General features: G+C 26.8%; 1 protein-coding gene across 3 annotated transcripts in view; it reads left to right on the top strand.

Moving 5' to 3' along the window:
- The first annotated feature begins 1168 nt into the window (after positions 1-1168).
- Positions 1169-26693, top strand: part of LOC107446178 (very long chain fatty acid elongase 7) — a 42625-nt gene continuing 17100 nt past the window's right edge. Inside the window, exon 1 of one of the 3 annotated variants that reach the window (XM_043048011.1) lies at positions 1169-1428. The gene's annotated coding sequence lies outside the window, so the exon portion shown is untranslated. Of the gene's footprint in view, positions 1429-9888; positions 10142-26164; positions 26489-26693 lie in introns of those variants that run through there. The other 2 variants (XM_016060752.3, XM_016060754.3) reach the window with 2 other exon arrangements.

The following is a 26693-nucleotide window of genomic DNA, read 5'->3' on the forward strand; positions in this document are numbered from 1 at the left end:
TAAGAAATATTTCATATTTTATAAATGTATAACTGTCGTTAAACAGCAGACCCAATTTTTGAGTTTACGTTTACTAAAGTTCAACTTCGTAGCCTTGTAATTTTGAACCTAATCCAGAAGACAAGGGAACTCCTGGATCAAGTATTGGGAGAAATTTGCCTCAGTGGAGGGCTTTTTGATAGAACTAACCCACATTTGCGCTACATAGAGAGGAAGACCGCGAGAACCTCCAACAGTAAGCCTGACGGCAAAGGGACTCTAACCCTTGATCCGTCTACCACTGAGGATATTTCACGTCAGCAATGCGTTTAGGGTCCCCTTGTTCTATTTTTAAACGAACTGAAAAAGTTTTCCACACAATTATGAAATTCGTTTATCCATAGATAATTCCATGCAAAAAACAATTTTTAATACTTATTTATTTTTTTCTTTCATTACTTTATTTAATAATAGTCGCAAAAACATTGAATAGTCAAGTATAAAATTTTCTTCATCATTTCAAAAAAGGTAATTTCATGTGACAAAATATAAAACTTAAAGGAAATTGGTTGAATTATGCCCGAAGAAACGATTCGAAACTCGATTTTTGCGGAATGCACATTACAATTTTTTTACTCAATTATGGCAATATGAAAGTTAAAAAATATGTATAATGATAATAATAATAATAATAACGGAATAATACTCATAAAAATGAAAAATATAAACGATTGCATAATACTGAAAAAAATGAATAGGAATAATAATAACAGGATAATTCTAATAAAATAATTGAATAAAAGTAACAGTGAATGAAAAATTCTTTTGTTTAGAACGCCCTTTGAATACGAAGCGTGAAAGTGACAATCAGCTTTCAGATGTTTGTTTCACATGGAATGAAAATATATCATCAAGTTCTCCAGTATACAGCATCTTCTCGAAATACCATTACTTCGACCTGATTTCTCCGGCACGCCATCAAGTAAACAAATTTAAAAAAAAAAAAAAAGCGACAAAATGTAACAAATTGTTCATCTTATGACCTTCCCTCATTTAGGGAGAAACGTAACAAAACCAAAACAACCAAATATACCGTACGCTGCTATATACGTCTAATCAAGTTCAAGTTAAGAGCCCGCAGGCGGCCTCGGCCTACCTTCACCAGCATTGGGACATAAATGTTTGTCCAATAGAACAAGTTCTCGGATGTTCGAAGCATTTTTTTTTCTTTTTGTTTATATTTTTTTATCCCCTCCCTCAAAGAAGAAGGCAGAATATACGGAACAAAGTTGCATGAAAGATTTCGTCATTTGTAAGTGGACATTCAACTGCAAATATTACCGGTCGATAATACCGGCCTATTAGAAAATAATTAACATCGAATATTGACTATCAAGAAGCCGGCAAACGGAGCTTTATATTAAAATTCACATTTATTCGAGAAACTAGGTAAGCAAAAGTATTTTTTTTTTTGGTATTTCATTTTAAAATTTTAATTTTTAAAGTATATACACATATTTTTTTAAATAATTTTCTGCAAATTTATTTAAAATATTTATATTTCGAATATAAAAATGTTTTTTAATATTGCATTTTAAATATTGTAACACTCAAAACTAAGATAGACTAATGTATTAAATTAAGGCATGTAGAAATTTTTTAGTTTGAATTAAAGCAATTTATTTTAAATATGTGTTATAAAATATGTATTAATATATAATTTTTGCATTTAAATTTTGTATATATATATATACACAAAACTCCGGGGATAGAGTATCAGGCAATTGATACACTTTTTGTGAATCTAAAATATGAATTTCATCACAGGCATTGAAAAAGTGCATTATAAAGATGCATTNATATATATCGTTCCCTTTTTTAAATCGTTAAAAATTTTGAATAATTCGGAAAATGAGAGCAGTCATTACGCTTCATTTGAGTTCTATTTTTTTAAAAATTTTCTCTGGTCTATTGTTTTATTGTTTTAACTTAACTTTTACTTTTAGAAAGAAGCAAAATTCATTTTACTACACTTTAAAAAGTGTACTTTCAACTATTATAAAAGAAATTCAGTTTATACTTATATATGCTTTTGTAGGAAAAATGAATAATAACAACTTAAAATTATGGAATATTAACAAAAAGTTGAATATTCCCTTAACAGCACATTGTAAGCCATAGAGTCATGGATGCTCTACTTTTTCTGACCAACAGCACTGATGGCAATATTACAGGCATTAACTAGTAGCAGCATTTACTTCCCGGTTAGGTGTGGGGGGTTACAAGCAGCTATCAAATGCCCAGCTTAGGCCCCTTACAATGACATTTTAGTGCCTAGACTAATGCACTAACGCAATAATATGAGTTGCAAATATAAATATACATTTAAAACAGTATAATTTTGTACACTAAAAATAATAAAGTGCCATACTGTTCAGTTGAATGCCATACTATTCAGTTCAAAATTAAATTATTTTATAAAGAAAATTATAGTTTATGTTGTTTATTGTAAGATGCAAATACTTGTCAATAATAAAAATTAAATAGTAACTGAAAACAGATTTTGAAGTAATTACTTGAAATGCATGAAATTTTGAGATGGGAAAAGGATTTTGTGACGTATGTATGCTGTTTCAGGATCATCCTCAAAGGATGTTTGCCAGATCATCGCTAATAACCCATTGTGCAGTGCTAGTATTACGTAAATTAAAATACCGTTCCGTACCTATTAAGTTAAGGAACAGATCGCATAAGTCACTAACAGACATTACAAAGATGCATCGATTGTAGCGTGAATCCCACCGCACTTCTTGACATGGCTTTGTGATGTCTTTTACTGTCTTGTGCAATCTGTTCTTCGACTTAGTATAAAAAATTTGACGTAATGATCTTATAAAAATCTGATAAAAATTATAAAAATCTCATAAATATTAATAATAGATGCATCCAGCGTAGTGGTTGGATTCGAACCCGCCGTTAAAACAGCCGGTTTAAAACAGCCCTGTAGAGTAACATTTAAGCTACTAATGCATATCAGCCATGTACTGGTTGTTATTGTAATTGGATTTACATAAATTTGAAGACTTGAGTGCTCAATTTAGGCTTATAAACCTTTTTCAAATAGAAGGACAGATAGCACAATACAGAGAATTACAGCACGAAGATACACCCAGGGTAACAGCGGGATTCGAACCCGCTCCTCCACGCTTTGCATAGCGTTTGGCGGGCGATACCGCTCGGCCGGGCAATTATTATTCGTATATTTTCAAATATGTATTTTTTATCGTTGTAAAAGTAGCTTATAACTTATATAGAAGTGAAAACAACTATCTGCCGAAAAATAAAGTTTAAATGAGTTTATAAAATAATGCAGGGATTATCAAATAGAGCATTATAGTATAATTAATAAGGTTTGAAGTTAAAATAAAGTAAATATACTTTAAAAAAAAACTCAAATTAAATACCAGTCAAATTGTGATGCGAAATAATTAAATTAAAAAGTTATTTCTTTGTTTAGAATGATAGCATACTTAGTGCATAACTGCGACTCGGAAACTTCTACAATGCTGAGATTCACCACACTAACAAAAAAATATGGTCAATACTACAAGAATATAGTTAAATTTATTGTGTTTCTGGCTCTATTGTAACATCAAAAATCTCGGTAACCATTACAGAAATGCTTTGGTAATGATTTTGGTTGAATTAAGAATAAAATATAGTGTTCTAATTTGTGATAAACGTTAGTAATTTTGACGAAATTCGGGAAATTTATAATTATTACTTACAGCATGTAATAAAAACCATTTATTCGGTTAAATTGAAATTTCAGTTTTGTATTTTTTACTAAATGTTTGATTATAAGAACTATAATTTTGAAAATTAAAATTTCCGATAAACCGTCATCCTATGAATGGTTTATAAATAACAAATATTTTCTTCAGAATTATGTTTTGATTTTTTACCAGAAATGTCGATACCATAATTAGTAATATTACTAGAATTTCTTTCGCCATGCAGATAAAAGGAAAAAAAAAAGGAAAAAAGAAATTGTAACATTAATAAGTAATCCATGAGAATGTGATGCACTTTTTGATAAGGAGTTGTGATGGATCAGTTAGCAACATACTAAGAAATATATTATAAAAACGAGAAGAATTTGAATGTAATTATTTATTTAAATACCCACAAGGGTGAAATTTGCACTTTATGTAATTCCTTCCACTACCGTGTGAATTTTCTTTGATTATTAAACCGTTTGACGTCAGTTTACTGCAAAAGGTAATAACGGATTAAAGAGATTATTCAATTCCGGTAGACATACACAATCGTGAGAACGTCACATATCAGTAAATATTGAAAAGAATCACTGCGTATGAAGCATTTGTTAGATTTTTTTTTTGATATTTATATTCATTCGATAAAAAAGCAATTTCCTTAAATACACTGAGAAAAAATTCTGGTAAAATTACAGCAATATACCATAATAGTGACAATGCTAGTAAATAAAAACATAATTCTGGTCAATAAAACCAAAATATATGGTATTTAAACTATTCATTTCGTAATTTTTCCGTTAATGTGGCAACGGATTACAGAAAATTCAGGTAATTCAAAATTATAGTTCTTATTACCACACATTTAGTAAAAAATACAAAATTGAAAAATAAATGTAGTCGAATAAATGGTTTTTATTTTAGCTCTAACGTACCATGATAATGCTTGCACATGTAATAAATTTCATCACATATAATAAAACTATATTTCAGTGCTCATTTTACCAAAATTATTCCAAAGTGGTACGGTAAAAATTACTGAGTTTTTTGGTGTTCGCTTAGAGCCAGAACAGTCTGGTAGTCTAGACCATACATTTTTAGTGTAATTTGGATTTCTTTATTAACATACTTTGCATTAGCTTACTTAACTCTTCATTAACTTCATTAACTTACTTTCCTTTCTTTATTCTTCATAAGTAATTAGAGATCATTTCTTAACAAAAAATTGGCGATTGGCTATTGACGACGATTTGAGAAACATTCCTGAGGATGATCCGAAGTCATGTCATCACTATTTTGATCACCTGCTGAAAATATGGCACTTCCGTTTTGGTCACCTGATGACTTCCGCGCCAAGTCAAGCACTTTATGGTAGAACAGTTTAACGAGGAACAATACCGCGATCCCTCGAGTTCTACGCATGCTAATTCCTACTCAGTCCGGTCCCTACGTGGACAGTGATTATCCACCCCCTCGTTGACCACAGCCAGTAATGCATGACTTCGGTGTTCTACAGGGAACCGTGTCTATACAGTCCTCTGGGGGACTAGAAATTAGCTGTGCTCGAATTTAATTCACTTTCAATGAATGACTATTAAGAAATAAATTCAAAATTGATTAATCAACGAAATATTGTATGATACAAAAGTGTTTTAATAATAAATTTATCGTTAATATATGATTACTTACGAATCACAATATACAATATTTGAATCTATAATATTAAATTATGTTCTTTTTTAATTCCACTTTGAGAAAGAAAGAAAAAATGTAGCAAAAACTAGCAGAATATTATAGCAGGTGTATTTTGATCTGGAGAACGAACGTCTGAACGAAAATATTATCAAATGACTGATTTAAATACCATATATTTTGATTTTATTTATCAGAACACTGTTGTTTTTTACCAGAAATGTTGTTGTCTTTTAACCAGAAAATACAGCACTGTAATTTTACCAGATTTGTTTTCTTCGTGTATGAATTAAGGTATATTTTGTTTCCTTCTTAAGAAAATTTTTACGATTAAGATGTGAAAGGATGTAAGTTTATCGGCGCTTCTTGGCGGTTACCAAATTCAATTACTTCGCAGCCTGCTTTTGTGCCTCAATCAGTGCTACTTGACAAAGCAGAACAAATCTTCTTGTGCTCAACTCTTTAAAAAGTTCTAAGCCTTATAAATCAGCCTCATAAAATTTTATTGTCCGTAATTTTACTGAATGTTTACGTAAACCTTGTCTTCTGTTAAAAGCTCTGAAAAATGTTTCAGCACATCAGAATAAAACACTGGTTGGGTAAGATCTTAAATGGATGCTTACTGAAATGTAATAATATAGAATAGAATAATATACTATAAATTAATAGAGTACCAGAAATAATACAGAATTTAAGACTGAATCAGAAATAATACAGAATTTAAGACTGAATCAGAAATAATACAGGAATTAAAAATAATAAAAATGTATTTGAGAAAATCTCACTGCAAGATTATGTAATTAAAGTCATATTTTAAAACAATTTATAATTTAAAAATTCTTCTTTTTTTTAATTAATTTCATTGAATAAGTTCATTTTTTGGAATAAATCAAGCAACCGTCTTACCTCCATAGATTAATATTTTAAAGTAAAATATTCGAAAGCTGCTTATTTGGATAATCATTAAATATCTATTGAATAAATATTTTTTTTTATTTTGATTAATAGAGATCTAAATAATAGCATGCTAATAAGTAAATTAATTAATAGCATCAAATTAATAGCATGCTAATTTTTAAACAAAAAATTCAAAAATTGAATGGAATTATTTAAGCAGTTTTCTGCTTTGTAGAATATGTTGAAATAATAATAAAAATAAGTAAGGTTTTAAATTTTAATTATCATTGCTCTCATGTTCAGCAACTATTCAACCACCCATGTTAAAAATTTAAATTTCATTATTTAAAGATAACAATTTTTTAAGCGAACAAAGACTTTTATAGCTTAAAATTCGGAGTATTTTTATTCACTTTAACGGAAGCACTAAGGTTGATGAGCGAAGCGAGTAGGGTGCGGAACGCTCTAAAGTTTGAATTTCAAGACAATCTCATTACATTTTTGCTGCATTTTATGCGTTTGCAGCATGAAATAATTTACACCGCCTAATTCTTGTTGACTGCATATATTAGGAATATACACCATCCCATAGGTATATGGTGAAACTTTTACGGAAATTTTCATAAGAATTTCATGATTATTTTACCTCGAGAATGCGTTAGTAATATTCATAACGTTGTTTTTCGAAGTTCTGTCACCAACGAAAAAAAAATAATAAAATTAAAACACATTTTAAGTGCCTCCCACTTGAAGCAATGCGTTGATTTTAAACTATATATATAATCTTTCCATGAAAAGTTATCTGGGTTTTAGAATATCTGGGATACCATGAAAAATTATCTGGGACGAAAAACTTAAATATTTTGAAATTTATTAAACTTTTTTTAAAAATGCTTATTAGGCGACGTTTTTCCAATTTGGTGACTGGATGAAACTTAACAAAATCACTGCCTTTTACTCAGTTTTTGCAAATTTTTCTAAATCCAGGTAATGCAGCATTAGAGTAGGTTTTTAAATATTAAAAAATTAGACCGCAAACGCTTTTTATTTCCACAAAACTGGCTTCAAAATAGGCGTAGACTGCACTGACTTTAGATAGGCTAAACTAGACCCAACAGACATGAGTAACTGTTGCAAACACACAGCAGTTATGAAAATAGCATATTAGTTGCAAAAAAGCATCATTTTGCTCCTTTTTAAATATACTGGGAAGATCCGCTCCCCATCCCCGTTGTTTGATTCTCATTCATTATTGTTTTTTTTCTTCCCTTAAAAGTCATTTTTTCAAAAAAAGAAAAAAGTTCATTTTGCTCATAAAATGTATGATTATTATAATTTTACGTAAGAACAATTCGTTGATATGTTTATCGTAACGAAATGAATAACTCCCTGAATTTAAAAAAAGAATCAACTCTTCTTGAAAAAAATATTTAAACTTTCTTAATACAGTATATAAAACACAAAAAGAAATAAAAGAGCATTAAATATATAAAATTTACCTCTTATCATATAATGGTAACTGTTATTAACTTCCTTATGTCTTTTATATTTTTAAAAATCTCCATATGAATGTATTAGGCACTATTTAATCACTCACTCTCTTATTACAAATATTTTATTTTATTTTTGACATTAAGACAAACATACGCTTTTATAAAATGAAGATCTTGTGAGAGATAAAATTTTCTCCTTTAATGAACAAATCATTGATTGAAGAAACAAAACTGACAAAAAAATCGCGTGAAATGAACTTAAAATTTCAATAATTTCCGACCACATTAGAATTTCAAGAAAAAAGACGCTGTTGTTACAACTCAGTGGGCTGTAGATCCCACTGAGCTTTGATCCCTCGCTGTCCCTGCTTGGTTTTCTTACAAGCGAGTTTAACAGTTGATAATTCTCGAACTAATTACCGAATCGTAGTTTTTTTTAATACATCATCGTACATTTGTGAACATTTTTCTATACATCTTTGCTTTTTCAATTTCTAAGTCTAGTAGTATTTTTGCAGCAAAACAGTGTGGCGTTTGAGATTTTTCAATATAGAGCGATAGTGCTAAATATATTATGCGGCACTATACGCTTTCATAAATATACAGTAAAACCTAAATTAAAGACCACCTCTGTGTAGCAACCACCTCTATTTACGACCACTTTTGGGAGGCAAGGAATTTTTTCCATATACTTTGAGTTGAAGAAATATTTAGAAGAGACCATCAAAACCACTCCCAGCGACCGGGCAAACTTTTTCGCTAAATGCGGAAAAGGCCAAATATGGAAACATGAAAAAAATATCAAAGCAAAAAATATCAACAAAACAAATAAGTAGATTAAATCCATTCAAAGTATTTGTGTGAGGTAGTTATTTAGAGAGCTTTCTTTTTAGATCTCTGAAGGAGATCTATAAACTCAAGTTGCAGTCACAGTGTACTAAAAACGATCCTATCAATGATTTATTTTTAGAGCTGAAAGCTAATTTAGAAAAAAAAAGTTATCTTAGAACAAAGAACTAAGCATCTCAAAAAAATAAATAAAAAAATTTAAGAAAACTCGTCTCAACTTTTAATTTATTACATAAAATGCAAATTTAAACAAAAAACGTAATTGTTTATTTATTTAAAATAGTTCTATCATTCATTATTGGTGAATTTGTTTTTGCACTTAATTTTATGAGCAGGGATAATTTTTATTGACGCTAAATTTTGTTCATTTATCCGGTTTTCATGACGCCAGCATAAGTGACATTTCCGCACCAAGAAAATGTCAACTAAAATTAAAACCGTTTGCGAAAAATCATGAACCTTTAATAAGATTTTGAAGTTAATGGAGGTAACCTCTAAGAACGACCAACCTCCATTAATAACCATTTTACAGTGGAACAGATAGTGGTTGTTACCGAGAGGTTTCACTATACATGGTACGAAATTTCTGTTGAAATTTCTGTTAAAATTACATGAAGATTTTTAAAAAATTACTTCTTCCATTTGCACTTAGAGTTTTTGCTCACTACGTTGCAGCAATTATAAATACGTTTAAAACACGCAGAATCCTCCAATTCAATGAAATAAAATTTAAAAATAAACCCTTTTCCTTCAACTTTCTCATTTTTAATATCTACAACTGTCTCACTGCGTATAAAATATCTTTATCTTGAATTCTATATTGTGAAAGTTAAAACTCATAAATATGTATTACAATTAAAATTTATCTATAATCTATCAAATCATTTATTTTTATCATTATAGTTTCTCATTAAACAATTAGTTAAGGAAAAAATAATATTTAGGTTTTTAAGACCTTTAAAATATTATTTTTGGCACTCGTAAAAAACAGTAAAAGGCACTAATTAATTTTATCTTACATTATAGATGTCCTAATCACTTATGAAAAATGCAATAGATTTAATGAGCTCTATTGAAATATTCTCAAAAACTTTTACTATCTCTATTGTAGACAAATATCCAAGGTCATCCATTATTCTATACTTTAAAGTAAATATCAGAGACATACAATTAATGCCATAGGCTATTTACAGTAGACGGCATTGTAAAATCTTCGAGGGAAAAAATCAGAGTACCTCTCGAAGATTTCATTCCATCTGCAAAATTCCTCAAGGGGAAACGGTGTCCTTATTGTTCCATCCAGATCTTGACGTCATATAGTTTGGGCTGTAGAAAAGTTAAGGAAGAAAACGAGGGAGGTTCAAATGGGTTTTAGTTCTGTTCAGTGTTCCTTCTTCATTTAGATCGTAGCGGTTTTTTTTTAAATATGATTGAAAACTAAACTAATTTTAACAGGTAAGGTGCTTAATTTACTTGTTTTTTAAAATGTTTAGTGCTATCGTATCATGAAATGTTAAACACATAAAGCCGAATTAAATACTTCTAAATTTTTGGGATTGCGATTTTGTGATATTTTTACATTACACTGTTTTATTTTTAGAAAGTTAAGCATATGGATTAAAAATGAACAAAGAAAGAGGAATTTAAATTTGTGTTCTGTGAAAAAATATAGCTTTTTATCAGACATTGAAAAATTGAATTGAAAAAAAAAAAACGTTTTTAATGTAAACATTTAAAAAAAGTATAGCGTTGTTAATAACATTTTCCTGATATATTTTTGTTTAAAAATGCATTTTTATTTTGAAATAAACTTAAAAATTAAGTATTTAATATTTTACGTGCGAAGTTAAAAATTTTACATTTTTACAATATGAATGCAAACTGACGATCTTTTGAAAAGTAGAACAGAGTCCTGTGTATTAAAAAAATATTTTTTTCAGATAAAAATTGAAAACTTTAAGCGTATTTATTTTTGAACGAACTTCAGAGCTACACGTTACGTTGTTTGCAAAACTGAAATTAATTTAATTTTAATTGATAATAATCTAAGTTAAATATAAAATAACTTTTTTTCGTTCGAAAAATTACTATTTTTGTTTAACTGCTGCTTCTAACAAACAGTTTTTTGCAGTTTACTCTTTAGTAACTTTAAACGAATAAAATAAAACTGAATAATAATATTTTTGCGGTATTTTTTTAAAATTTATCATAAGTTAATAGTAAATTTTAACAAGAAATTTTTACTTTTTAATTGATACGATAAATTAAAATAAATAAAACTTAAAGAGAAAAATTATTGTTTGAATTTTATAAAGAAAATTTTAAAGAAATAATATTTTCGCTTTTGTAATTTTTAGCAAGTAAATTAAAACCTAATAATTAAATATTTTATAATTTTTTTGTGTAGAAATAATTAACTTACCTTAAATTATTATAAAATTTTTAAGTTTTTGTTTTTGTCAAGAAATTAAAGGTCAGAAAATAAATATAGTCAAGAAACTAAATGTAGGTTAAAATACTAAACATCGCTTGGAAGTTTTCTCCTGGGATTCTTTCCTCAATTAGATCTGAGGCGATTTTTATGTTATAAGTTCCTAACTAAATGTTGCAAAAAAAATTACATTTAAAAATTCCGGAGACATTTACAACGAACTGAATTTTTCAAACCTGCTACATCTATATCTCTGATTATAATAATATTTTTTATTATAACCAAAGAGCAAAGTATACAGATACTGAAGTAGCCTCCCCCAAGAAGAGCTATTTTTTTTTATAACAGCCCAATGTCCACGATTCTTTTATTTAATTTCATGCTTTGAAGAGCGGAACAAAAAAGAAGACATAGGAAAGTCGCATCTCTCCTACATTAAGGTCTAATGTGACCGCTATTAGAATTGAACTCTAAGAGGTCGTGACCTTAAAAGGGGTATTGATGTAATGGCAGTTGGACCCCATCATCTTCCGTATTTGTTCTCATGTACTTACATAACTTGATCCTGCTTTCCTACTTTAAACATACCACGCATTTTTGAGGATAGCTAACAAAAAAGTAGTTTTTTTATAAGTACTTAAAAGAAACAAAAAGAAACAAAAAGAGTAATAATGGATATTTTTTTAACGTTTGTTAAGCTATCACTATAGCTTAAAAAATATGATCTATAACCTCTCCACTACTAAAGAATAAAGGAATATAGCAAAAAAAATATTTCACAGGTCCAAATTTTTATTTTATTGCCATAATTCATAGTAAGATGAACAAAATACGAATTATACAGTCAGGAGGCTTATAATTTTAGGTATACAAACGTGTGCTTTAGATTTTAACTAAGTAAAATAATATAGTTAAATAAGTAAAATAATTTTTAATAATAATTATTTTAATTTAAAATTATAATTTTAAATTAAAATTGTAATTAAAGTTTTTAATAATCATTTATTTTGTCTTTTCATTACTCTTTTTTAACTACAATTTATGAAATTATTAATAAATTACATAATTATATTATGATATTTTACTGTCAAGTAAATTCATTTGTGCTTTTCAGTTTTGCTTTTTAATTACACTTTTTTAGCTGGAATTGTTTACATATTTTATTCATATTATTTTTTCTTCAAATATAAATTTACAAAAAGCACAATTTCTTATTTTAATAATCAAAGGAAGTGCCTTTTTCGATTAATTTTGATTCTACTAGCTGGATTATGACTTATTTAGTCTATCCGTATTTCACCCTGAAAGTTCCAAAATTAGTACTTCTTAACCGATCGTTAACTGATTAATTGATTGCAACTAATTCATGGAAACAAATAATTAATTTAATGCATCGCTAACTATTGAATAAGGACAAAAAGTTCTTATTTTTAGTATCACTTTTTATTTGTCGCATGCTCATTTTTATGATGTAATTAGTACGTAAAGATGCAGTTAGAAAGTATTTCTAAATAAGTATTAAAATTCTTGAATTGTATTTAATTAGTCTAAAACTTCAGTTGTTAGTAATTATTATATTTGTTTCAAATGAAAATGAATGAAATTTGTTTCGAATGAAGTTCATTTGCAACTAACAAGTAATGCTTTATAATTTTTAATGCATATTTTTACGGGAAACAAGGAGAAAATTTTTTAGGAAGTAATTTTAAAATAAGCAATTTTTCATGAATAATTTTTTTTAAAAAAATTATTTAATATATTTTTTTATTTATACTTAATATTCAATGCTTTGTAGGTTTCTTTAAAAATTGTAGCTTTTAAAAATTAAGAATAATTAATTATTATATCAGTTGTATTAATATTTAATCAATTGTAGTTATTAAAACTTATTTTTTACTGAACAAGAGAAAAAAATTTTTTTAGCAAATTTATAGGAGCGAATTAATAATTTTTTTATTTAGTTGTGTAAATATTAAATATTTATAGAGCAAATATCCTAGAAATTTATTGATAATAAGACTCACAAAATTTACATGGGGATATGATGACTGTGAATTTAGTCCATGAATTATTTTTATATGGAGATGAGGATCATACCTGGTTTTTTGAAAATAAATTACGTTTGTCGTATAAAATTATTTTTATACGACAAATTATTTTTGGGTTCTAAATTGTGTGTTCATTCATTTTATGGTGTACTTCACTAGATTTCTACTTGAAAATGAATTGTTCATTTATTATGCCAAATTCGTAAAATGTAAACACATATTTTACCATAGAATACAATATTCACGGTTTGTTATTGTTACTTATGTTCGCTTTCTTTGTCCTAAATCTTTATTGTTCTAAGTTCCCATTGTCTTTTTCTTTTTACTTTTCTTATCAAATTTTTTCAATGGTATCTAAGTGCTTCAGTTTCTTTCTCGAATGTATCAAAGCTTTGATAATAACCACTTTAATATCCATGATAAATAACTATATTTAACTATTGATAATTAAAAAGCTACTATTATTACTATCAAATAATTCTAATTATTAAGATAATTAACTATTAAAAATCTGTTATACGATTAAACTTTCCATATCATTTTCACCGTAAAACTTTCACACCCAGAATGCATAATAAGTTTAAATAATTGGCAAATATTAATTATCATACAATAAGCAATTGAAGTTTATAAATACTAACAGTTAAAATCTGTTATTTGTTAATTAAGAAACCTAATAGCATCGCAAATTCTAAATTCTTTAAGAAAAATTACTGTAACAATATTTTCTCTTTTCATAAAGAAAGTTCATTTTTCACAAATTGCTTATTATTGATTATTTTTTTATAATGCTTATTCCTCCTAATTCAAGTAACAAAATTTGAATCATGATTGCATTTACTATGTCTAATTGGTTTTATTTTTAAAAATTAGCAAAATAACTTTTAGTAAATAAAATTAGGAAATAAAAAATAAGTATTCAAATAGCTTTGAAAATAATTAATGATGATCAGTTATTAAATTTCAAAAAAACGAAAAGAAAAACATACTTTATCCACTTGTTAAGATAAGAAATTTTATGTGCATAAATTCTAAAATTAGCAGAAAAAAGATGGTTGAATGTTTCTTGATAATGATACAAATAGCAAGATACATTACACAACAAAATGCACTTCAAGAACATATACTTTAGCTTTTAGTAGAAGAGTACATAATTACTGTAGTTCATAGTAATGCATGAAATACCAAAAGCAAAATGTCTGATATCCAAACATCTCATGGGGAAAATGTTAGGAATAAATCAGTTGTAAGTAATCAGTTAACAAGGAGAGGAAAAGAATCTAGTAAAATTACCGTTCTATTTAATAACATTTCTGGTAAAAAATATTAATGGTTAATAAAACCAAAACATGGGACGTTTACCATAAATTCTTATTTTAAAAACTATATTTCTTATGACCACACATTTTGTAAAAATTTCAAAACTGAAAAATAAATTTATCCGAATAAATAATTTTTATGCCATGATATAAAATATCATACGATTAAATTTACCAAATTTCATCATCAAGTAAAGCAATATTTTATTGTTAATTTTACCTAAATCATTACCAAAGCGCTTCTGTAAAAATTATCGAGTTTATAGGTGTTCCTACAGATCTAGAAACACGGTAAATCTTACTATTTTCCAGCAGTTTTGACCATACTTTTATTTTTCCCTGAGAACCATGCAATAAAAATTGTCGCAATATTCTACTTTGATGCATACGTGTTTCAGGAAATTACTCTAGAACTTATTTACTACACTTTTTTAAACACTTTTTAGCTCTTCAAACTATGGTTAAACCACAGTTCGAAGTGGTTAAACCATAGCAACAAATGGTTAAACCATAGCATTCATGTTTTCTAAAAACTGGGGGACTGAGTCAAGCCCTGCATCGTTCTTATGAAACTTATTAATACGATACTGTGGTTCAAATTTAGCCAAACCATTGTTAAATATTACACCATATATAAATGTATGTAAATTTTTCCCGTATAGTGGTTCAGGATACCGTCAGTACGGTTCGAAGCTAAACCAATTTTCCGAAAGTGTTTAATGCACATATTCATTATATAGAAAAGAAACCCTATAAGACATGAAGCAAAAGGATGACATATATCTTCAGCCCATTGTTGTCTGGTCATACATTTACTGACATACTAATTGCACCATTGCTAATTATGCTCTCTTACAGTGCTGAGTATCTGAAGGACCTGTGATACATGCATATCCTTCTGAATTTAACTTCAAAATGCGTGATTGAGTTAGACGGCGGAATGTATTTAAACAAAAAAAAGAGAAATAAAAAAATAAGAACAATTTCATCACATAACTAATAATTATGTAACTAAAGTTGCGTAATAAAAGCAGTAATTAATTAATCAATATTTTTTACCTTTAAAACACTCAAACTTTAATTTACTATTTACTTTATTTTACGTATAACATTAATAGAAGGTTTGGAAGAGTTTCAATCCAAAAATTACTCATTATAACGGAAACAAATGAGTAGAATGTGTTTTAAATTTTTACACAGTAGTTACCCAAGTTTTTAAAATAAATAGCATTGTGATAAGTTATTATTTTAGAGACTGTTTCAGTTAAAATGAAATTTTCGTTTATAATCTATGTTATTTAAAGATCAATTAATTGAAGTTTGAATGATAAAGTCAGAGCATTCATTCAAGCAATGAACATGCTTGCTGCAACCCTAAAAATTACGAAATCACACATTTTTTTTTAACAAATGACATTACGATAAGTCATTATTTACTGCTTTGCTTAAGTTAAAATGAAATTCGCCTTTGTAATTTTTTTAATTGAAGAAAAATTAAGTTAGAATGAAGAAGTCAGTACATTTATCCGCGAAATCGTACGCATTTGCTGCTACCGTAAAAAAAACTCAGCGTTAATTTAATTTATGTCTCCATTAAATTTGAAAAGTTTTATTACTTTTCAAGGTTAGTCACCCTACAACAGTTGCAGCACTTTAACATGATATTACGGTTCAACATGCATAAAATAAAAATGAAAGTATAAGTAATAAGCCATACTATCGGTTGTTATTTCTCTCAATCAATTTCTTTGTTATTTCTCTCAGCGTTTTTCATAAGTTTTTGACAAAAATCTACCTCTAAACAAATTACACAGACATTAACCATTACCCATTGCTGAAACATTCTAATTGACACATAAGGAGCTAAGCGAAACCATATAACCCTAATTTAGCTTAAAAGTATAAAATGGTTAAAACAAAACAATATTTAACTTTTTTTACCCGACACTTTGTTCAAATTCAACGGAATCGTAGAGTCCAATTTAATTTTCTATTAATATTATACTTCGAGTCACCTTTGGCTTAGAGTTGAACCGACTTTTCTCAAAGTAGGGTTTTCTATTTTAGTTCACTAATTTTGTCCTAAGTTTTACCATACAACAGAAAAGATGCATTTTAAAATATGTATATAAATTATTTGCAAACTGGAATATCGAAAAAAAGCTATACAATGAATTTTCTATGCAAATATTATTTCCTTCACGTTTATAGCAAGTGTTTCATATATTATAATTTATTTTACTATATTCAAGCAATTAGGTCAAATGATAAAATATGTGCATTTTAAGGTATTCTTTCACTTTTTCCTGCTTCTACTTCAAATTCAAACATTGAAAACATTTTAATAATAGTAAAAATCAAAAAAAAAAAAAACGAAAAAAAAAAACGAATGATTAGAAAAACCTTTTTATTACTTTTAATAACAGCTGTAAGAGAATTCTTTCACGCGAAGAATCTCGTTTAAATAATTGATTAAAAATTATAATTTTTAATAAAATATAATTTTGATTAAATTATTGATTAGAAAATATAATGTTTATTTCTGTCCGCAAAAACTCCTTAACTTATCAATTTACTAGCTAGAATTTCATTCGAAAGAATTAACTGAAGCTAACAAAAAGTGAACAAAGTTCACTGTTGATTTATATTATTGTGAAATAGGTACACTGTAAAAAATTATAGATCAAATTACGGAATAAAGTTCTAAAACTTTGACTGCGTCAGCCATAAAATCCATTTTTACATTAAAATATTATGCCGTAATTACGGTATATCAGATTTTTTGTTCCTTAACATTTCCGGTAAAAATGAATTCTATAATAAATAGTTTACCGTAATTTAATCCGAAATTTCTTACAGTGTACACTTTCCGAATGTTAGCAACTTAATAGATATTGCTAAATATTTCAAATATCTCATAAGAGTTTGATTATAGTGAATAATATATATGATGTTTTCCAAGTACAAATGCCGTTAATTTAATCTCTCAATAATATTTTAAAAATAGTTCCATTTTAAATAAAATTAGAAAAAATTATTGTGCTCAAAATGCTCTCTATCAAATGAAACAAAACGAAATTGAAAAAAAAAAACTGATTAAAACAAAATTTTAATTTAAAAGGCCGTTAAGGCTTGATTTTTTCTAAATTGAAAAACAAATGAAATTGAAAACTTTAAATTGAAAACTTTAAATTGAAAGCTTTTTTTTTTATCTTACCTGATTTATGTTAGTAAACAAAATAGTTAATGATATGGACTGGATACTATATTTTTTTAAAATTTCATTCAGCTGTTCTTTTTGTTTTCATTTAATTTAATTCTCTCTTCAAATTTATCTTATCTCGTCTTCAATTTTATTCCAATTAAAAAATCATTTAAATTTTCAGATGGACGATTCTCTCCCGTTAGTTATTATTTTATTTCAATAAAATAATATTTTTTTAGTCATGCTTCTTTACATCATTTAATTCTGTCTTTCAAATCTACCTTGTTTCATCTTCAATTTAATTACAATTTCAATTTTAAAAAAACAGGATTTATAATCTTATTAAGACGATTTCTTCAAGTTATTCTTTAAAAATAACTATTACAATTTTAAAAAAAAGATTTAAAATCTTATTAGACGATTTTTTCATGTTATTCTTTTAAAATAACTATTACAATTTTAAAAACAAATAATAAAAAATAAGGAACAAAAAAAGGATTACAATCTTTTTAAAGCAGTTTTTTTACGATATTCTGTAAAGACAATTTTTTTTGTTTCAGTAAAATGCAATTTGATTTCGTTTTTTTTCCTTCATATTATTCAATTCTTTTTTTTTCTTTCAAATTTTCACTTTCACTTTTTTCACTTTTATTTCAATTAAAAATATGATTTTCATTTTTAATGGGATAATTTTCTCTGTTTATTTATTAAAGATAGAAAATTTGTTTCAGTAAAATATGACTCGATACCTTTATTTAATTTTCAGTCTGTCAGTCACTTTTCCATACTATTTCATTTCACTTTTCATTTTAATCCCATTATTAAAAGATTCATATTTCGAATGGGACAATTTCCTTATATTATTCATTGAAAATAAAAAGGAAAAATGTTTCAGCAAAATATAATCAATACTTTCTTTTTCCAATTTTCATTCTTCATTTTTGTTTTCATTTCATTTAATTCCCACATTCGTTATATTTATCTTTATTCTGAACCTTATTCAAATTTTAGAAAAATTTAAATTTTTAATGGGTTGATTCTCTCACGCCATTTCCAAAAAAAATATTATCAAGACACAATGCAAGAAAAAAAGAATTACCTTCTGGTTATATAACTAACCAAACTCTAAATTGCATTGTGTTAAAAAATATTTATTTTTGAGCAAACAAGCACAAACCCCACGACGTAAATCTAAGTTAACTGAAGAGCAGCAGTTTCAATTTAATTTTTATAAAAACAAATATCCAACCAAATTATAAACAAATATTCTTACAAATATTAAACATATATCCTTAAAAATCAAAAGAAAGTTTAGATAAATCTACCAAAATTGATTTACCTGATGTTGACTGGTATTTTTCCCCGTTTTTTAACTGCTGCTGCTTAAAAAATTTTTTGACTTTAATATACTTTAAAGCAGTTCAATAATAAAAGGTTAAAAAAATTGCTTAAATCGAATTCAAAATACTCACACTTATAACTCTTTTATTATTAACTAATTTACACGCAAATTTATAACAAATACCTTATTTTTTATGTTCATTCAACGCTATTCTGATTATTCACTGTTCAAAAAATGGGTAGTTCTTTATTTTTAGTAACCTTTTTGATTTAGTTGCGTTAAAACAAAACAACTTTCCTTTCTACTGTTTTAAAAGTACACAACAAAATTATCTGAATTCTAAAAGAACTATCTCAATAAATTACAATGAAAGTTATTTATCTAGTGTTTACACGATACATTTCTTATGCTTTTTAAACCAGAATTGCTTCACCGACTTTATCAACTATATAAAACAATAAAGGTAAAGAATACAAACTGTCCTTTAGTCAAGGCTAGGATTAATATCATTTATAACTTTTGTCAAACCTACGGTCAATTAACTCAATGCAATGCAATTGCTCCTTATTTTTCAAGGGTGATTCTTTTACGTGACTGGAATCGCGATTCGAAGGAGATCTGATCTTGAATTGAGATAATGATTCTTACCTTCTTTTTTCACACTAGACTTAACAAATATTTTAGTTACGGTTGTAGTAAAATTCATCACTTTCCGTTCATTCATTCAAATAATTGAGGTTTTCCTGTTTCACGCAAATAGCCGATTAGTTATGAAATTGTAATTTGGTAACAAATCGTTATTTATTATGTAGTTAAAAACTTATATAAAATATGTATAAAATTTTGGAAATTGATATTGTAAAAGTGATCGCAATTTTTAACAAAGCTTAGAATTTTCCTTTTTATGCTTAAATATCATAATTTGTTAAGGTTTTTTAAAAAGTTTGTATGATGCAATCTTGGAATATTTATAATACATACAATTTTGGTAAAATATTAAACATTTTCTTTTAAGTATGTCCTTTAAATACATCATTTTAGCTGTAAATGTAATATTTTTGGATAATTGCTTTAAAAAACAATAAATAAATAATAAAATAAAAATAAAGAAACTAATGAATTTTGTTTTAGAAGAAAAAGATAAATACTTCTGGAAGCTGCATACAGAACCTCAAAAATCAATAAAAAAATTACTTTAAATGGACGGAATATAATCAAGAATAAAGAAAAGTAAAAGGAATGAAATAAAGATAAATAGCATAAAAAGAAAAAATAATAGTATTCTTGAATATTGAAGATTAAAGAAGCTTATTAGAAAGGATTAAATGGATAGAACGTAATGAAGAATAAAGAAACATAAAAGGGGCAGTATAAAGAAGAAGTAATATAAAAGGTAAAAAAAAAGGAATAAAAAGCTTAAAATAGTGCATAATAAAAAATGAAGATTAAAAAAGAGTAATTGAAATGATTAAATCAAAAATGAAATTTTTCAGAAAAAATCAACTAGTAAATTTAGTGACTGTTAACACTATGAGATTTCAAATTTAAATAATTGAGTAATCTGAAGTTTATTTTTAACCAAGAAGAACTTTCAAATTTATAAATAAGTTTTCCCGAAAATAAAGCCGTATCTCTATAGGATTATATCATTTCTTTTAATTCATTATAGAAATGAATTTCAATCCTCTGATACTAATTATTTTTTAGATACTTTACATTATCAAAAAATTACTTTCAATTCACTGTTTATCAAATAAAAAGCATGTTTAACAACATGATTGTTTTAAGTAGATATTGTTTTCCGATATAAGCTAATCATGATTACCTGACTGTACTTATTATTAGAAAAAAATATCTCCTTAAATTGAATTACGTGAATAACTGAATTTTAGAGAAATTTTGAGTTAAATAAAAAAATTCCTGTTATACAAAATTGATATCTTATGTAAGTTATTTCTATGTAAAAAATACATCGTATCATTATCAATGTTTCATATACTGTTGCATATAGTTTGCTATTGTGCTTTTCAAAAATTTAATTCGGAAGTGTATAGTCTTTTTAAAACGTATGTAATATAATAAATGAGTTTAAAACATCATTTAGATATAATTATTTCACATAGATACGGGGATTATAGCTATTGGAGTAATAGACATAGATATAGATTAAAGGATAGTATAGGAATATAGATATTTATTTTATATAATAATATTTTAAAAGAAATTTCCCCGATTTAAACATTCAACTTGTAAATAACACCTTATATACTTTTGATTAATATAATACAGAAATAATAAAGGTGAACGTGCGCATTTAAAAATATTAAGTCAAAGATCTATAATTTTGTTTAAAACAGAATTAGGCTGAAAAAATTTAACGATTTAAATTTTATGTATTTTAACTAAAAAGTTTATGTATTTTAACTAACGTTTCGGCCTTATAAAACGTGGTTTGTCACGTATTTCCGTAGACAATTTCTGGTTGTTCATGAGAATACTTAAAATTGAAATGGATTCCATTTATGAATAGTACGGTAGTTCCCCCTGAATAAGATAAAGTAAACTAGCACTAAAAATAGAGATAAAGTAAACTAGCACTAAAATTATTTTATGTGATTAAAATATCTTGGGAATGGCAGACAAAGTTAAAGCTGGAGGAGAAGAAATTTCGCACTGAGCAAAAACCTATGGAATTTCAATTTGCTTATTTTTGCTGATATTAAAGAAGATGAGTCTGAAATAATTAAAAGTATGCTTATTTATTTTTTATTAATACGTTTTTGAAAATAATGAATAGAATCAGTTTTATCCCAGTACATAAAAATCATTAGAGCCACCTACGCAACTGTTTTGTTTCATTTTGATGTGCAAAAATTATTAAACTTGGAAGCTAGAAATTAGATGAAGGTAAATGAAGCAGAATGAAATATGTTACATAACATGGTAATGTAACAGATTTCATGGTAGTGTAACAGATTCATGGCAGTGCAACAGATTCATGGACATTATGATTACATTATTAAAGTGTATTTTTTAGTGAATTATATTATAAAACTTTTAAAAACAACATTTTCTTTGCTTAGTAATTATGCTTAATCAACAAATATTTACTTATTTTTCATGTGAAATATGACATTTTTAGGGGATACAATAATTAATGGGAAGGAATCACGGTGGTTGGTGAACTAAGAAAAAAATGGTAAAAACTGCCAGAATATGGTTAAATGCACAGTATTTCTCGCACTATGGGAGCACAGAAAAGTTTGGCATGTTTTACCGATGTCGGATTCTGGTAAAATTTACAATAAAATAGGGTTTTATAATATTTAAAAAATTTGATAAGTGTGGTAAAATTTGGTAGTCTTATTCTGATACCTTAGAGCATGGTATAGAGTTCATTTCTTCAGTTAAATTTGCTTTTCCGGTTCGTAATTTTTACTAAATGGGGGATAAAAAAACTATAATTTTGAAAACCAGAAATTTCCGTAAACCATTACCATATTAACTGAAAATTCAACACAGGGATTGATTTTAATACCGTATATTTTGGTTTTATTAACCAGAGTTATATTGTTTTTTTTACCAGAAATACATTACCATACAGTGCGATAATTTTACCAAAAATCCTTTTTTTATATATTAAAACTGTTAAACAGCGTCTTTGTTGGTATTTGTCTGCTGTTATGTTATTTTTAGTATTTATAAACTTCAAACTAATTTTAACAATCGTATTAAGTTAATGAAACTCGTTAATGATCTCATTACGATCAAATGATCATAATGATCAAATAATTCCTAAATCTCCTCATAAAAAAAGAAAGGCTGCAAACTTGTTTCACATTGAATTTTAGAAGTAACCATTCATGATTAACTAAACAACGAAAATTTAATGTGAGTACATGCAATAAAAAACAATAAAAATATTCTATAAAAATCTTGGTATTAAATTTTATGGTGAGAGTGGATTTGATTAATGATGCACTCAGTGTGCAAGTACTTTTTACCATAATTTGTTTCAGTGTGGTAAGCATATTATTTGCAATAGAATAGTTAATCATCTTACGGAATCATATTTTGCCAGTTTGTGAGTTGGTATTTTATAGAGTGCTTTGACTCAGATGATAGAGCATTCGATTTTCATTCAGAGGAGCCGGATTCAAATCCCAGCGATGACTGGGTATTGGTAATTTTACCAGAATAATTTTCTCCGTGAGTATAAGACATCAAAAAGACAAAGTTAAATAACACTTGGAAAGAGTTAGTTTTAAACCGTTACAAATACAACTCTTAATTTATTATGTAGATGTTAAAAAAAATCCTTATCTAATACTTTGTAATATTAAATTAATTTCGTGAAGATATCATTTTACGACTCATTTCAGTAGCTAATGTCACTTTTTTTAGCAACATCTGTCCCGAACCAGGCAAATTTTATTCTTTTTATAGCCTCCGGCATCCAGAAAGGATTTCGAAACTAATTTCTCTCATGAGAGAAATTTTACCGGTTCATTTTCTGAGGTCACATTTTGAGAAAACACTCACGTTTGTTACACTGTAATTCTTTCATCTCTTCAGTATTTACTGAACTTTACGAACTAACTTGTTTAATTTTTCAAGGTCTGTCACTTAGTGTTACTTTGAAAGGCGAAGAAACTCAGAAAAATTGTCGTTTAGAAGATTTAAATTTTTTGAATTATAGTCGACAGTAAGAATTATGTATGGGCATTTAATTTACTTTTTAAGTACAGGTTTTTAAAAGGAAACACAGAGGAAACAATTAAATTTAACGTACTATAAAAATGACATTTCTGATTATAAAAATCAAAACATACGGTATTTAAACCATTGAGTATGTATTTTTTTCGATAAAGTGGTAATGGTTAACTGGAAATTTTGTTTTTCAAAAATATAGTTCTTATTATCATACATTTAGTAAAAACTACAAAACTAACAAGTAAATTTAACCGAATAAATGGTTTTAAAGCCATGCTCTGAGTTATCATGATGAAGTTACCAAATTTTATCCCATCTTATAAAACTGTATTTCATTTTTAATTTTATCAAAATCATTATCTAAACGCTTAAAAAAGAAATTATTGAACTTTTTTACTTTCCCATAGAGGCAAAATATGGTAAATTTTGACCATATTCTGTTAGTTTTGATCATACTGTTTCATTCTGTGTCAATTAGAGTATTTCTTTAAATTTTTATTATATTTCACCATTTAATAAATGTTCTAAAATAGCTTTCTTCTGCGAAACATTTTTTTTTAAATTGAAATAATTGAAAACGAAACATTTATCATAAAGCTAACATTATTATTTTTTAATATTACTAATTGTTTTCTTTATTTCTTTTTAATATTATGTATACTTCATATTTGTTTCCAGCAACACTTGCTCTTTATGTGATGTAGCGATAAACTTGACAAAATAATGTATTTTCCATAGGTTTTTTAAAATAAGAACATTTTTGTAGAATGAAATAGAAAAAAAATTCTTTGCAAAATTCAATGAAAATTAGAAAAATATGTTTGAATTTTACAGTGCACACTTACCTTCGGTGAATTTCTTTTCGTTAGAATTTACATATAGTCTAATTACAGTACTTCTCGTAATGATCAAAGTATTCCAATACTTTTACATACACAGTAAACACATTCAGATCTAATACGAAACTCTCAATAGTTAAATAGTCCAACACTTTTATGCATACATACTGTTGCAAGAAACGAAAATTCTATATTTATATGATTTTTCGTGTGATAAAAAATAATAATCTAAACGTTGTAGATGGAATTCAACTGTAAATCCATAAATAAGATACAATATGACATCATGATTTAATTTGGAATAGTTGAAATAATTAGTAAACAACGAAGTCTTTAAACTAACTATCGAGAAACAGTATTTTAAATTTTTTTGTTAAAATTATTTCCAGATCAGTAATTTTTACTGAAGCACTTTGGTAATGATTTAGGTGAATGTAACAATAAAATATGATTTGATAATATGCAATAAAATTAGGTAATTTTATCATGATTACTAGTATGGTATAAAAACCATTAATTCGCCTAAATTTACTTTTGAGTTATATATTTTTTACTATATGTATGGTAATAAGAACTTTAATTTTGAAAACCAGAATTTCCATTAAACCGTTACCATCTGAACGAAATAATTATCTATTGAATGATTTTAAAACCGTAGAGTGTGGTTTGATTAATCAAAATATTTTTTTTTTACCCGAATGACCACACAATAGGATAATTTTACATTTTTCTTCCTTTATTGACAAATAGTATTCGATCTAATATAAAAAGGCCTATAGTCCAATAGCCTAGTACTTTTAGACATATGAGTATGGTGCAAACAGTATAAGAACAAATAATATACTCGATAGACATAATATTAAATATACCGGATCAAATTAGGGAGAAAAGAACTGGCACTTTGGGTGCATCATGCGTAAAATTCATTCTCATTTTAAGATAAATATTTTACCGCAATTTTTGAAGTATTTTTCATTTAATTAGATTAATTCAGTGATATTACGGTATTTATTGCTGCAAAATTAACAGTGCATCGGATTTTTTTACTCAATAATATATTCCGGTCAAAATGAATTTTACGGTAAAAGGTACCTGCATGCTGAGTTCTGGTACTTTTTACCATAATTTGATCTGGCATTTTTTACATTGGGTCAAAAATATGTTCATATACGACTCAAAAATAATCCCACTTCATTCAGTCATACCTCTAATTATAGGGGAATTTAAAGAAAGGAAAGCATCATTATGAGGGAAATAATAATAAACTACTAAAATTTACAAATACTATTTACAAATTAGGTAAAGTTGATCTTTTGCAGTATAGAAATTAAAATAGTGTAACCATTAATAAAATTAATCTAAAAATTGGAGAATATATTTGGAGTTCCCTAACTTTGTGGTAGACCATGGGGTGTCATAGCTCCCTAAATTTGGCCTCTGACTTTCAAGGTAGACACAAAAACACCCCTCAGGGACAATTGATAACATCTCATCTTCGATATAACTTGAACCAGTTTGTTGGTGCATTTAAACAAAGAACCAAATCACTGTCTCTCCTTGACATCGAACAATTCTTTAGACATGAAACAAAGATCTACGTGCTTCGAGATTTAGAAGCTATTGCCCTAGGTAACGATCAGTTCATACGCATTTAAAAGAAGACGACAGTACTAAGGTCACTTATATAGTTCTTAAATTAATTGTTAAGGTCATGGATCAGAAGGTTGAAAGTGTTTCTGTTCTCTTACTGTATTTTAAAGTATATCAACCAGTTCTTTGCAAGGACAGTTGGACAGTTAAGTTATAATATTTTAAAACTCAGAACCCAATTTGAAATTTGAGAACTAACGCGTAAGAACATCTATTATGAGTACTCCATGGAACTGATTTATAAGTTTCTTTTCTGTATTATATTTTATACATATTTTAGTAACATTTAACAATTTATAACATGTGTGACAAATTATTTTTCGCAAATTTTGTTTTATATATTAAATTGATATTTTAAAATAATTTTTTTTTAATTGAAGTCATATTGAAACTAGTTATGTAGTTTTCTATATAATAATTGCTATATATATATATATATATATATATATATATATAAGGA

This window comes from Parasteatoda tepidariorum, chromosome 4, assembly GCF_043381705.1.
Source record: "Parasteatoda tepidariorum isolate YZ-2023 chromosome 4, CAS_Ptep_4.0, whole genome shotgun sequence".
NCBI lineage: Eukaryota > Metazoa > Arthropoda > Arachnida > Araneae > Theridiidae > Parasteatoda > Parasteatoda tepidariorum.